The sequence below is a fragment of the Mus caroli genome, chromosome 6 (assembly GCF_900094665.2).
Source record: "Mus caroli chromosome 6, CAROLI_EIJ_v1.1, whole genome shotgun sequence".
In the NCBI taxonomy this organism is placed as follows: Eukaryota; Metazoa; Chordata; class Mammalia; order Rodentia; family Muridae; genus Mus; species Mus caroli.
Genome location: NC_034575.1, coordinates 3,306,595 through 3,321,957, shown reverse-complemented (window position 1 = coordinate 3,321,957; position 15,363 = coordinate 3,306,595). Strand labels below are relative to the sequence as shown.

At 41.0% G+C, this 15,363-nt stretch overlaps 1 non-coding gene across 1 annotated transcript; it reads left to right on the top strand.

Moving 5' to 3' along the window:
- Positions 1–6,414: 6,414 nt before the first annotated feature.
- Positions 6,415–6,578, top strand: LOC115031414. Its single transcript, XR_003837052.1, has one exon. It is a non-coding gene; the product is annotated as a U1 spliceosomal RNA (small nuclear RNA).
- Positions 6,579–15,363: the final 8,785 nt, after the last annotated feature.

Genomic DNA, 15,363 nt, shown 5'->3' with positions numbered 1-15,363 from the left:
CACTGTCTAGGTGTGGGTTGTAATTGAAGAACAGAGCAGGTAGAATCAGAGCTGTGTAGCTGAATCCTTCTTTAATTGCTGTACACACACACACACACACACACACACACACACAAACACACACAGTGAAAGCTTAGAACATATCTATCATTGTTTTAAGCTACATTTGGGGCAGTTTCTTTACACAGCACAGATAATCAGGACCTATACCAAAAATACAGATCCCACTACCCAATTTTGCCTGTGATCATGAGCCTTTTGCCTGAAAAATTGGACATACACACCACAGAATTTGGAATCAAGAATCCTAGTCTTTATCCTTTCATCTATCTTGATATTAAAAGATGACTTTAAAAAATTCACTTTGAGGGACTGGAGATGGCTCATTAGTTAAGAGCAATTTCTGTTCTTGTAGAAGACCCAGGGTTGGTTATCAGTACCCAGATGGCAGTTTTTAACTAGTCTCACTCCAGTTCCAAGGCCTCCAATGGTACTATGTGTGCACATAGTAAGCATACATAAATACATACATACATACATACATACATACATGCAAAACACTCATATACATAAAATAAAAATAATAAATATGTTTAAAGTAATGAAAAAACTTATTTCTCAAATCTCATATCTACACACTAAAAGGAGTATATTTTTCTTTTCCACATGGCTTTTAAAAAGGCTCTGTCAAGTCAGCAGGATGCAATGAGAGTAATCTTCCCAAGGAAGGTGGTTGACAAATGCAGCCTGTGGGTCAATGTCTGTCCTTGTGTCTGTCTATCTTCATGAAAGCCTTGTAAGTGCTGATGCTACATGAAGGGGGTAATAATCCGATGGTTAAAGACTCCGATAATTCATAGTCATCTCTGGCTTGTTAAGTTACCTGTGAAGATCACCAGTCTCTCTACAACAAAGAGAAGTAGGTTGCCATTCTAAGTCTCTGCCTTTTCTTCATGGGCCTTGCTTCTCAGTGGAGAAACCATAGAAAAAAATAGAAAAAAATCTCTCCAAAAGGCCTGTTTGTGGTGGTAGATCGCTGTGAGACCTCAGGGGTGGTCAGGATCAGGTCTGCCAACACCACAGCTCTTTTCAAAATCTTTCCTTTGGCAGTTAATAAATCTCTTATAATCCCTTTGGAAATATATTTTCCCTGAGAATAATCATCCTGGCAAAAAAGCAGAGAAGAATATGAAGCTGTGTCCCAGGAAAGCCACGTCTGAGGTTCTCATTCAAGTCCAGTGCTAGTGTGGTACAGTGACTCCTGAGGGGAAACTTCACATTTGCTATAGAAACCAGGCTTTGTGGCTGCTCAGCGTGGGTGGCCCCACAACCAGGTGGGAAACAACCACAGGGGCCGCCGGTCTGAGCCTTGGGTCACTCCCAATGTTCACGAGGATGTAGAAAAGAGTGAAATGGATTCTCTTCCTGTCTGTTCAGATACTTGTCCTGCCACTAACCAAAAATAGAATCACAACTAGCCTTTCCCCTAAAGACTTGTAAATGATGAATGCCTTCCAAAACGATGTCTAGACTTTTACGCAGATGCAGTTTGAACTGTCAGTCTGTATAGTTTGAGTGAGAGGCTGGAGGAGGCTCATTATCAGTTAAAATGCTTAATACCGCTCAATATTTTCAAAACAAAAAGACGGACACAGGTGATTGACTCTGAGCTCGGTTGCATTCTGGAAATATAATTACATAGCTTTACTGACCTAGGGCACCAGATTTTTATTGCATCAAGATAACTAATAACATAGAAAGACATTAACTTAAATAAGTGAGATGTGTCTCGTAAGCTATGTTTCAGGTGATATTCTTCCCCAACTCTTGCTAAAGTAAGTACATAAAGACATTTTTGCTTTTGGATTTGCATAAGCTTCCTTTCATCTTTAGAAATCTACTGTGGAGGTAGCAGGGTACCTAAGTGGGTAAACACACAACTCTTTTGACCTGATTTTGATCCCTGAGAAAAAAGGTAAAAAGCCAAATGAAGTGGTACATCTGTAATCGCAGCACCAGCATCCTAAAACTAGGTGAGAGGTGAAGACAGGAGAATTAGCCAGATGCTTGTACTCACGGTGAGGTAGGAGTAGAAATCCTAAGAGAGACCCTTCCCCGAAAACAGGTGAAAAGAGAAGTCTTTCACCAATTCCCCAAAAGTAAGGTTGTTCTATGACATCCACATGACCTCCACATGTGTACCTCACCCCCACATACTAAATAAAAAGATAAAACTTTTAAAACCTAATATATACCAAAACTTAATTCTAAAGGCGGCCTTGATTCTCCATACTAAAAGTACTTCAAATACTAATTTGAGGACCAGAGAGAATACGCATATCTTGATAGATTGATCATTTAACCTATTAGTAAAATTTAAAACAACATTTTTCTACTATTATCATTTGTAAGTCTTTCAGGCCCCTTGGTGAGAGCATTCAAGGATCTAGCCTGAGCCATTTAATGTCTGTTAACAGATCTGCCCTGGCTTCTTATTGGCATGTGTTCCTGTGCCACCCACGGAGACCTCCAAATGTGGATCCAAGCTGAGCCCTGAACGCTGTTTTTGTGTAATTCTGCCAATGACCACCCTTAAACCTCAAAAGAATGAAGGGAGAGCAAAGATATGCAGAAACATATGTATTTTTAAAACCTTGAGGCTATTTACATGAATATGAGCTCTTCTATTCTGTCCCCTGCCCAGCCTGGGTCTGAAACATCCAGACCCCTTGTGTGCTGTTTGGTCTGGGTTCTGGTCATGGTCTTTGGCGAAGCTGTGTGTGCCTATGTACCAGCTTGCCGAGGGCTTACCCACTCCCCAAATCAGGACTAACCACAGCCTGAGAAAGGAAATTTTCATTTGGGGAACAGAGTGTGTGAGTTGTGAGCCCTGGGTCAAAATACTTTCCTGTACTGTCTTTCCATCTTAAATAAGACTGTGCTATATACTTTGAAAAGGCGTGAGGATGCCTCCCCACCCCCCAACCCCCACCCACACACTCCCGCAACTGTGGATTAGCACATGACAAACAAGGAGAAATTATAATAGACATTTGACTCTTGACTTTCCTGTCAACGACAGCCCCAACACTGAAAGCTTTGTTCCAGGTCGTACTTTCAATTTTGTTCGGAGTTCTGAATTAAAGTGCGAGGAACACTGGTTAATTATAAGTTAATTTTGCCATAATCTGGAATAAATTAGATGATTGCTTAGTTCACAAAAAAATTTATTATAATCACAAATTAGGATTTGAGACTTTGAAAGGGGCTTTGAAATTACTTCCCATGCAAACCTCTTATTTTAGAGATGAAAAAGGTGAGGACCCAGTGTGATTAAATGGCCTGCCCAAGTTCATACAACTAATTAAAAGCTAAGCAAGAAGTAGATTCTATGTCTTCTGCTCCTCTGTCAGAGTGTTTACATTTGTTTCTATTATACCTCAGGTTTTAATTAGTTATAATAAGAGGTAGCAGTGAGCTGGATTAAACAAAATGGTAAATGGACCTCCTGTCTTCTTACTTGGTTCTTTGGCTCTTTTTAAAACAGGGGGTTTGCTTTGCTTGATTTATTTCATTATTTTTATATGTGCAGTGATGTCTAATGGTGAGATGTCTCAGTAAAAATGTTTTTGAGCAAATTATATTGAACTGTTAGGAAAATTAACTGCTCTGCCTTCTGAGAAAAAGCAGGTAAACGCTGACATTACTATCATGGCTAGTGAAGGCAGATGGTTATCTAGGGGGAGAATAAGAGTAGAGTTTATTGTTCTAGCTTTATACCACAGAGAACAAACCACATGGAGTCAGAAGTGACTTCACATGAAAGCACCAACCGTGGTGTTAGTCACACCATAGGGATAAGCCCGACATTCTTCATATTGTTCTTCTCAGGTTCTTCGTGAAGCAAATCAGAGTTTGTTCTTCTGTCTACAGTGTGACATAAACCGCATCCCCATATATATGGTACATCTAGACCTGAGACTATGAGGTTTTGGCTAAGCTGCAAATTACATTAAACACAGTAACATCTTCAGAAAATAACTTTAGAAAAGAGATCCATGGGACCATTCATTGCTTCTAGCCTTGGGTTGTGTAGTGGCTATTCCTGGTTGTCAACTTGACTATATTTGGAATGAACTACAATCCAGAATTGGAAGGCTCACCAGTGACCCTTATCTGGAGGCTTGGAGATAGAAGTTTCTGATCTGGATCTTGGTATGGAGATCTTGAGGCATAGTGGCTATGGATTCCAGAAGATTAAATCTCCGAGTTCAANGTCATCNGGGATTAAAGGTGTGGTGGAACACACCTTTAATCTGGGCTACACCTTTCATCTGGGATTAAAGCTATGGTGGAACACACCTTTAATCTGGGCTACACCTTCTGCTGGAAACAATATAAGGACATTGGAAGAAGGGAGTCTCACTCTTGCTCTCGCCTGCTTGCCGTGTGGGACTGAGTAATTGCTAGATCCTTGGACTTCCATTCACAGCTACTACTGAACCATTGTTGGGAATTGGACTGCAGACTGTAAGTCATCAGTCAATTCCTTTACTATATAGAGACTATCCATAAGTTCTGTGACTCTAGAGAACCCTAACTAATACAGGCTGTGAATAATATATTTGATTTTGAAAGTTCCATGAAACCATGAATGATTCTCCATGTTTCTTTCAGCTTTAAAATCATGTGGTTCAGTGTCCCTTCTCCTTGTTTGTGTATGTTGGAGTTTTCATTGTTTTTGAGACAGAGTTTAGTTGTATTGCCTAGTATGGAGTGTTAATCCCAATCCACTCACCTTAGGTCTCTAAATGCTGGGATTACAGCATGCACACAACTCCTAGATTCATTCTTCTTTCTCAATAGAGTAAAAAATATTTATTAATTGCTTACCCAGGTGTCTGTTACTCTAAGGAAATTGGCTGTCTTGTTTGAACAAATTTAACATACCATGTGTTTTGGTCCTTTTTCCATGGCTAAAACAGTGTACCACAGGTGGTGAAAATCACAAAAGCAGGGGGGAAGGAGGAGGAGGAACAGGAACAGGAGGAGGAGGAACAGGAGGAGGAGGAACAGGAGGAGGAGGAGGAACAGGAGGAGGAGGAGGAGGAACAGGAGGAGGAGGAGGAACAGGAACAGGAGGAGGAGGAACAGGAGGAGGAGGAGGAACAGGAGGAGGAGGAGGAACAGGAGGAGGAGGAGGAACAGGAGGAGGAGGAACAGGAACAGGAGGAGGAGGAGGAGGAGGCTCTCCACATTATTAGAAGCTGGAAAGCCCCAGAGTGCATCCCTAGCATCTCTCCAGGAGGTTCTTAGTGCAGCACCTGAGCATGGTAGGACAAGCAAGTGTTGGGAGGCTCAGGAAGCTTTTACAATAAGACCCCCGCCCCTGCCTGGAGTAAATCCATCCCTCAGTCATGTCATTTTAATCTACTCATGAGTATAGATCCCTGGTGACCAGATAACCTCTGAAAGGACATGTTCCCCAATTCTATCATAAAGGTGAGCTTGGGAAGGGACATCCAAGCCTTGTGCTATGTTCTTGTCATCATAAATAGAAGATCCAAATCACTATTTAGGCACCTAGACGGGAGGGGGCATGAAAAAGAAATGTCAGGGTCTCTGCCCTTGATGACTGATTTTTCTCCTTCATTACCTAACATTGTGTTGTTGGTAACTGAAATATAGTAATGGAACTTCTTTATGATTTAACAAATTATCTTGGGAGACAGAGCCTGCATATAAGTAATATTAGTATCATATTGATGACAAAGAACTACCTGGAAAATAATTGGTTTTATTTTGATAATGCTTTTTAATAAGTATGAAATTTGTTAAATAAAGCAGTCTCAGTGTGTATGTGCTGGTGCACATGTTTGTGAATATTAGTGTGCATGTGTGTGTACATATGTATGAAGTCCAGAGGTGAACCTCTGGTGTCATTCCTCTGGAGCCATATGCCTTTTTAAAAGTTCTTTTAAATTTCATAGATAGAAATAGAGAGATAGACAGACAGACAGAAGTGTGTGTATATACATACATATATATCACATATATACACATATGCATATACATATATCATGTATACATATACACATATATACATATCTATATACATACACACATATATACACATGTGTGTACGAGAGTGTTTGTGAGTGTGTATGTGAATGTATATATATGTGAAAGAGTGTGTAACATTGTGTGAATGTTTGTGTGTGTGTGTGCATGTACACACATGTGCAAGTGTGTACTCATGCCACCATGGGCCTGTGGAAATCAAAGAATCCCTCCGGGAGTTGGTTCTTTCCTTTCACCATGTGGGTCATGGGGATTGGACTCAGGTCGTCAAGCTTGTCAGCAAGTGCCTTTACTAGTTGAGTCATCTGAACCTTGTTTTGAATACACAGTCTCACACTTACCTGGCAGGGGAGATACCATGATCACAAAGGTGGTTTTCCCAGTACAAGGCTTATCCATTGCACTCTGGATGTGCTGACCTCTGTGATTTCCCCAAATGCGGGAAACTTGACTGCATGATTTGTGGTAGTGGGGGACTGCGTTCGCACTCTCCCCTAAAAACTAAAGAGGAAGAGAAGGAGGAGGAAGAGGAAGAGGAGGAAGAGGAAGAAGAAAAGGAAAAGGAAAAAGAAGAAGGCTGCAGTCTCTAATGTGCCTGGAACTTACTGAGTGTACTAAACTGGCAGGTCCACAGCCCTAGAGATCAGCCTCTTTCTGTTTTCCCCTGTGGTGGGATTATAAGCAAATTCCACCACACTCAGCTTTCCATAATCTTGAGCTCTAAGGAGGAAATTTAGGTCCTTTACTAAGGCTTCTCTTCTGCCCAAGACATAGGACATTTGAACTTTATAAACATTCAGAGAGAAATAAATGTAACCAAGAGTAGAAGCATACATATTCCGAGAGAGAACAGCAAGTCAAGCTAAGCCAGTTGCCACCGCACCCCTCCAAACATTAAAACCAGTACAGTTCACAGAAACCCAATATTTGGAGTTCAATGCTTTGGGGTTTCTCTCTTGAAATTCTTACAATATCATCTTAATTTGGGGTGTCATGAGTGAGGTTGAGTGGGACAGTGAAGGGATTTCAGGACCTCAGCTCCCATGTCATTCTGCTTCCCCCAATCTCAAGAGGACTGGCTCCCTACTATGTGTCTCCCACACTCAAGCCATCTCTTCATCTTCTGTCCCATTCAGACCATTTTCCTTGTGCCAGAAGAAACCTAGGTGCAACGTGGAGGGGGTACAGATTAGACATCTTTACTTTGAGGTCTTTCTGGATGGGACATGGGGACAACCCCAAGCCTGGGGCTGACCACATCTTGGCATATTGGTTGGTCACATGATGCTGGATTGAGCTAGACTAGGGCAAGTCTCTTCCCTTCCCTCACCCAGATTGTGATCACATCCCAGCTATGAGGTTGAAAGATCTTATGGACTCACTCCTTTCCTGTGGGTTAAGGCAACACCCCCTCCCCCACCCCACAGTTTCTCTAGACTCCACTCCCCTGCTGAGTTTTAAAAGTTCTGCTTGGTAGAAGGAACACAACTAGGCAACCAAAAAGCGCAAGTACATAAGCCTCTGTGTAGCTTGAGGCTCAGCACCCATGCCCAAGTGCCCCTCTTCCATTCCTGGTAGCTAGCATCTTAGGAAGACTTGTGTCTGTTGCTTTTGGCCCTCTAGAGGCAGGAAATTGATTATGGTGTACACTAATGTTGGCATTTACAACTAACACAGCACAGTATACAAATGAACAGGAAGATATGGAAAACACTTAAGGCTTATTTTTCTGCATCTCAGAGTGGCATTCAATAGCAAATGAAGCACCATGCACAGCCAAGGAGAGAGGGAGACCATGGGAGAAGGCACAGAAGCGCATGTGCCCCCTCAGCAGCATTTTCTGCATGATTTTAGGTATTGGCTCCTACATTCTCATCTTGCAGTGAGTTCTAAAATGATATGTAGTCAGCCCCACAAAGAAAAAATAGAGTTGTGCCCTGAAGAAGTTTCCTGGTGGCCAGAAAGATGGCTTGTGGATAAAAGGTACTTGCCTCCAAGCCTGCTGAGCTCAACTTAATCGCCAGGACCCAAAAGGTGGAAGGAGATAACTGCCCCTGCAGTTTGTCCTCTGACTGTGCACACGCACACACACATGCTTCCTTGGGCCTTAGAGTCTATATCAGTGGTATAGCATATGCCTACGTTCTACGTTCTACATTGAGTCCAATCTCTAAGTGCATCAAAACAAACAAATGAAAAAAATCCATATATTTATTAGGCATTTTCATATCATTTAGAAGACTGCATTTTTTATGTCTCTTTATAAGAATAAGTAAGTAGGAGCTAGACAAATCACTCACTTGCTACTCTTACAGAGGACCTGGTATCCATTCACTACATGGTAGCTCACAAATGTCTTTAGTTTCAAGTCCAGGGTGTCTGACTGACACTGTCTTCTGGCCTATTAAAGTTCCAGGCACACATGTGGCACAACAATTTAAATGCAGGCAAAGTGCACACATACAAAAAATAAAAATAAATAATTTTTTATTTTAAAAAGAAGCATAAGCATTGATAGCAATGTGGACAGCATAAACTGTGGGCTTACATGCTATCAGCACAACAATGTTTGCAGAAACAGCTGTTGTTCTACAAATGCCCAAATCAAATAGCATTTATATACTGTTGAATCAGTCATGGGTGATAATAAAGGGGACCTTGCACCAGTAATATCTGGGACAACAAACATCGCTGCCAATACAATTCCTGCATGACACATGGGAGATCAGGAGCAAAGTACATACTTCTGTGCATCTTCATGGCTTTAACTGGTCATATATGCTCCAATAGCCATTTTCACATGGCACAGTGTGCTTATAGGGATAGGTTATCAATTACCTAGCTTCATACACAAAACAGGCAGGCTTCCTCTAACACTGCTAGCACCGGGTATATGTTGAATACCAATATTAGAAAAGATATGTGTCATGAATAGTCATTTATGAATATCAAGGAATATCCCTAATGAATATTCCAACAAAATTTACCTTGACACATCTGCCATTATTATCTTTTTCCATGAGTAAACCTGTCTGGAATCAAATAGAAAACAAACCAACAAACAAAAAACCTTTGTAAAACACAATAATAGAATTTATTTCTTTTCAGAAGCTTTTTATGTAAAGCTTGCAGGATTCAGACTGGTGTAAATCATGAAAGTTGATTAAATTAAATATTGACATCTCAAGGTTCCACAATGCAAGCAGGTATACAATAAAAGATGTCTCTGAAAGTGTAAACGAGTGACTATGCTATGTGAGATTACATCTTAGCTCTTGGGCTTTCTGGTTATCACTTTCCCAGTTACATTCTGGTCACAGAGAGATGGAGGAGAATCATGGAGCATCAATTGGTGATGTGTTACTTATGTTTGTCCTGAAATGGATCTGAGTATTTATTTATATTCAGCTACTCCTCCCAATACTGGAGAAAAAAATCATTGGGTGTAGAGAGAAACATACACAAAGAAACCAAATAGTTTGTTCAAAATCACACACACACACACACACACACACACACACATACTACACATACTATCAGCAGCAGAGCCAAACAACATCTTATTTCCTCCAGTGTAACCGACTAAGTTTCTCTAGTGAAGATCTCAGCTTCAGCAGATGGACTTCTCTGGGGTGCATTCCAATGGCAAGGAATCAGGCAAGCTGTAAATGCCACTGGAAGCACTTGTATGGGCTGTGAGCACCCAGACCTGAACCCACATCCCAACTTGAAAGACTCTGCAGTCAGTCCATTTCCCTGTGTTTGCCTGAGTCCTGGAAATTATTATAGCTCTGGAAAGATTTGGTTGGAAAAACCAATTGTGCAAATAAAATGAGTAAGTTTTTCTGTTAAAAGAATTTAGCTCTATAAAACATCAGTTCAGAATTTGTGAACACAGCCATGGTTAATTAAACACATGCTAAGAAGCCCGAGTTTTGAGTAGGAGAGCCACTGCTTCTGCCATCTGTTGTGTTGCCATTGTAGGACCTTTCCGTGGTATATGTGACAAGAAGAAACTGTGATTGGTTTATTCCCTAACAAACACTTTTTTTTTTTGAAAATTGTCATCATCCTCACAGCTGTCAAAATGAGCAAATTATGACAAAAGACATGTAAAAGGAGCAGAGTTTCCAGGCAGGTTTTGAAAAGGTCCTGACTTGACTGCTGTCCACTTCCTTATTCAAAACACATTATAGATGTCACCCCTACTCCAACATGAATACTCTCACAGCCTGGAGCCGGCTGACAGATAAACACATGTTCTCTGATTCTTAAGGTAGCTTGGTACCTGGAGATAGATGCCTTGAAAACCTATAAATACTAGTTAAGAACCAACACAAGAAAGGATGTTTTCTTCCATCTCAGTTAATTATGAGTGTGTATAGGTCTTCCTTTTATGCTCTCAGATTGGGATAATAATGTTACTTAGATTAAGATTTGTTTGGTTAGTACAGTTGGCCCTGGATAAGGTGTTTCCAGGCCCCAAGGTGTGAAAGCAGGAAAGCCAGCAAGTTGACCAGCTCAGAAACCTCTCAGGCCAGATCCCGTCCTTTGAATCGGCTCACTCCAATAACTACTTCATCAATGAACGGCTGGAGTGCAGGAAGGGGCTGGTTCTACAGCAGGATCTCCATGACACAGGACAGCAACAGGACACCCAAGAGGAGTCTCAATGAGGTTCCAGTATTAACAGAGCAGCAGAAGTCAAAGGCCTTGCACCAGATTAATGTCTCATTGTTCTGAGCATTTGCAAGCGAAGGCACATGAGCAGAAGGGTATACTGCAGTACACACTGACACACCACAGCTTCCACAATGAGATTGTTTTTCTCTGTTTGGGGGCAGGTTGCAAAGGTGGAGGGAGGGTGTGAGGGGAGGGGAGATGAGTAGGACTGGGTTTTGTGTGGTAACAAGTTATGATGATTTTAAAAATAAGCAATAATAGTCCTTACTACAGGTATCCAGAGTATGGCCTCTGGAATAACTTACAGTGTAAAAAAAAAAAAAAATCATAGAAATCTGAGTTGTAAACTTCCTATTTAACCTATGTATTTCTTTTCACTAGGTTAACCTAAAATGGCAGGACCATGTAACTTGAATGCTGCCAACTGTATGTGTATCCTCACTGATTTCCACTTCACTGCATGCTCGGTGCTCACACTAGGTCCTCCAAATCATGAAAAAGCAGTGCTCTAATACCCAACTCAATCTCTTAAGTAAAATTATTTTATCATTTTAACAGATTTATTCTCCTTCTTCTGGTTGTATAAGATAAGTCTTGTTCCATGAACATTATTTTTATCAGTAATGTGATCAAATACGCGACAGAAACAAGAGCCAAAGGATTTAGGTCACACTTGGCTTCCAGGGTTGGGGGCTAGCTCCTGCTCACTTGGGCCCATGCACTTGAGTAGAACATGGTGATAGTGTGGACATGCAGCAAAGCAGCTTCTTCATCTCGTGTGGGCAGGAAGCAGAAAGAGAAGAAGGGCCTGGGTACCAAGGACAACCTTCAAGGTCACGCTCCAGGTGACCACAGATGAAAACAGGCATTTCCCACACCACGTTGTAAAGGTGATTCATAGCCACATTGTAACAAATTATTGTCTGAGATGAAAGTGTTCCTTTGGCTGGTTCATCTCTCTTCATCATATTAGTGAGGACTCTAGAATTAATCTCTGATAGATGGAGAGAGCCATGAAGGCCACAGTACAGTGTTCACAAGTTGTAATTAAACTGTCAAGCTCAAGAATCTACTTATGTGGCACTTTGTATCTTTGCAATAAAACGATTCTCTGAGAGCATCTATTTTGAGAGCATCTGTTTGGGTTTGCCTATAAGCGCCTGGTAACCACTCCTTCTTATGGTTATGCCTCACCCGTTAGAAATACCTTTAGCAGGATTTAAACTCATAAGATGAGTGTACAGTTCAAGCTACGCCAACCAGAGGTTTTTCTTTCTGGAATATTAATCTGGACTACGTAACAAAGTCTAAAAACAAACAAACAAAAACTATATTCATTCCTGTGGCAATCACTTTACAAACTATCTTCAAATTCCTGATGCCTGTTTTTTTGTGAAATATTCTCTTTAAAAATTAAGATCAATTAAGCTTTTCCTTCTAGCATTATAGATTAGATTGAGTTCATCATCAAATTAAATCTGATAAAGGCTCCTCATTCCTAGAGAGGTATTTAGGTATTTGTCAAACAAATCTTTATGGTTTTATCCACTCAAGACTCAGCTATGTGAATATTTCTGCTGAAGAACTCAACTTTTAAATTAATTTTATAGGTTTTATCCCCACTGTCATGTAATAATTGCATGTACTTATAGGAGAGTATCTAATGTTTCAATACGTATGTGTGATGGGAAATCATCAAGTCATGATATTTGACATATTCATTGCCTCAAATAGTTATAATTTTTCTTTTTAAATGTATTTACTTTTGTTTTATATGTGTGTGGGTGTTTTGCCTAGATGTATGTCTATGTGTGTCCTACAGAGGCCAGAAGAGGGCATCAGATTACCTAAAACTGGAGTTACGGGTGGTTGTTAGTCACCACATGGGTGCTGGAAACAACTCAGATCCTCTGCAAGAGCAGCAAGTGCTCTTAAGCACTGAGCCATCTCTCTAAGTGACAAATAGTTATAATTTCTAAGAAAATATTTTTGTTAACTTTTGAGAATGCAGACACACATATATTACATGACTATGAGATTCACGCACCTATAATGCATGTTGATCAGATTCACTTCCCACTCATCTCCCTAATTCTTACGATCCATCTCCCACCCTCTCTCAACTGCACCTCCTTTGTTGCTCTTGTTTCATAATCACTGAGTCCAGTCTGTGCTGCCCATCACTCATGGATGTGAGGCCATCACCTGGAGTATTGGCAATGTCTTTAAAAAAAAAAACAACTGATTCTCTCTCAGCAGCCATCAACTGTCAATACCGCCTCAGCTTGGGTGGGGCTCACAAACTCCTCCCTTCTCCATTTTGCAGTGTTGACTATATTGATCGTATATTGGACTTCTGCAGAGAACCACAGCTCTGCCAGTTTACAATGCTGCAGTTTTGTCATGTCAGCAATATTTCAGATGGGCAGTGATGGCTCACACCTTTAATCCCAGCACTGAGGACACAGAAGCAGACAGATCTCTGAGTTTGAGGCCAGTCTGGTCTACAGAATGATTTTCAGGACAGCCAAGGCTACACAAAGAAACCCTGTCTTGAATATATATATATATTGAATATATAAATACATAGAATATATATATATTCAATATATATATATACATATATATATATATATATATATATATATATACACACACACACATTCAGCACAGGAGAAAAACAGGCAATATTTTGCCACACACACACACATACACACCTGCCCCCCCCCAAAAAATCTTAAAACTAATGCCGCTGATTAGTGCATCTCTGCGGTTCTGTGTATGCGTCTGTATGGTTTTGAATGGCCCTTGGTGACAGTAACTACCTTATTGGACTGGAGGGGTGAGAATTATGCTAGAGGTGAAGAAGCACACACATTTCTGCCATTATTTCCTTCCTTGAGAATTACTGTGTTGCCAGGGTTTTCTCTGCCAGTTTTTTCATGTTCGGTTGCCATCATGGCAGCTGATTTCTTTATCCCTAACTGAGAAGAGGCATTAGGCCGTGCCTGAAACGAAGGTTTTTATAATATTTAATCTTTTTTCATCTTCCTTTGCTGAAGCTTAAGTCCCATTACTCCTGGTCCTGTCCTTGTTGACTAATGAGGATAATTGGCCCTTTCCTCCTGCAAGCATCCTTTTATGTGTTTCGGAGACTTATTACGGTTCCTTCCAGCCCTCTCTTCTCTAGGCGGAGCAGGCCTGATTTTCGTAACCTTCCCTCACGGGGCTGATTTTCCAAACCTTTGATCATTTCGTTCTTCCCCTCTGAACTCTCTCCAATTTGTCTGTCTCTTTCAAAATGCAGTGCCCAGCAAAGAATTCAACCCTCCTCCGGTTGAATCCTAACCGATATGGCCTTAACCTGGTCTGAGTCTCCTGCGTATGGAATGATCTATACATTACTTACCAAAGTTCTTTCGCAGAAGTTCCTTTCATTAAAAAGAAAATTAGGAATGCTAATTTAGCATTTAGAACAATTTAATTTGGCATTTCTCACAGAACCGACATGCTAGTACACAACGGGTATTTAAAAAATGGTGAACTGTCAAACAATAGCAAACAGAATTGAGTCAAAGAGGTAACATTTTCAGAGTGGATGAACTTCCTAAAGACGGTGAAGTAAGCTTTCCAGGTCTGGAAGAAGAATTCCACGTTGTTCCATGTCACTTACCCTGGAACAGAGCACCCAGTGTTTATAAAGGATGTCTTGTAACGCCTGCAGAATCTCTTAGGAATAAACGTGTACACCTCAAGCTGATATATGGCTTTTCACTTCAGTTTAAATTATAGGAGCAGTTACCAAAAACTATCGTCCATAAGCTAGTCAAACAAAGAGAGGTAAGCCTTTCTGCTGAAACCTGAGAACAAATTAAGGATTGCCTAGAAGAGATTATGTTTTCCATGTTTGTACTGTCAGTATTTATGAAAATACTGAAAGCAATCTCTGACTTTGCAGTTTTTAGTCACTAGTAGACGAGACCAGCATGAGACATCAGTAAAGCGGCTTAATGCTTCGTTTGTTATGCCAGTTGTGAATCAACAGAGCTGGGGAGTAAGATACAGCTCCATAGACTAGATGAAGATAAAACACGCTTTGAAGACGGGCGTTAAAAAAGAGAAGGGGGACACAGCCAGGAGTGGAGAAATGGTGAGAGTTCCAGAGGGCACTGGGCAAACAGACTTGGCTGGAGTAGAGAAATGAGTTGAGGGTGGCTTGAAAGCCAGACAAGCATGAGGGAACTTAGTGTGGTGAGGTGTCTCGGAGCTGCTGAGAGATGGTTGCAAGTTCCTCTTTGGGGAGATCAGCCTGGTGGTAGCCTTCTGTGTGCTGATCGTGGGGGCGGGGCTGGACAAGGCAAAAGCGGCTTTGAAGCAGCTGAGAGCTTTCTACTCTTCACAAATCCTGCTGGGCTGTCAGACTTGCACTTTTAAATGTGAGCCCAATTATCCTCTTTGGGTTATCCTACAAGGCGACTTTTAGAAAAGTCAAAGAGATACTCAGACTAAACATCTGAGTCCCAGGCCACACGGCTTTGGAGCACACTGGAGATCCTGGGGAACCATTTTAAGGTGGATATTTGTAGTGTCACCTTTAAA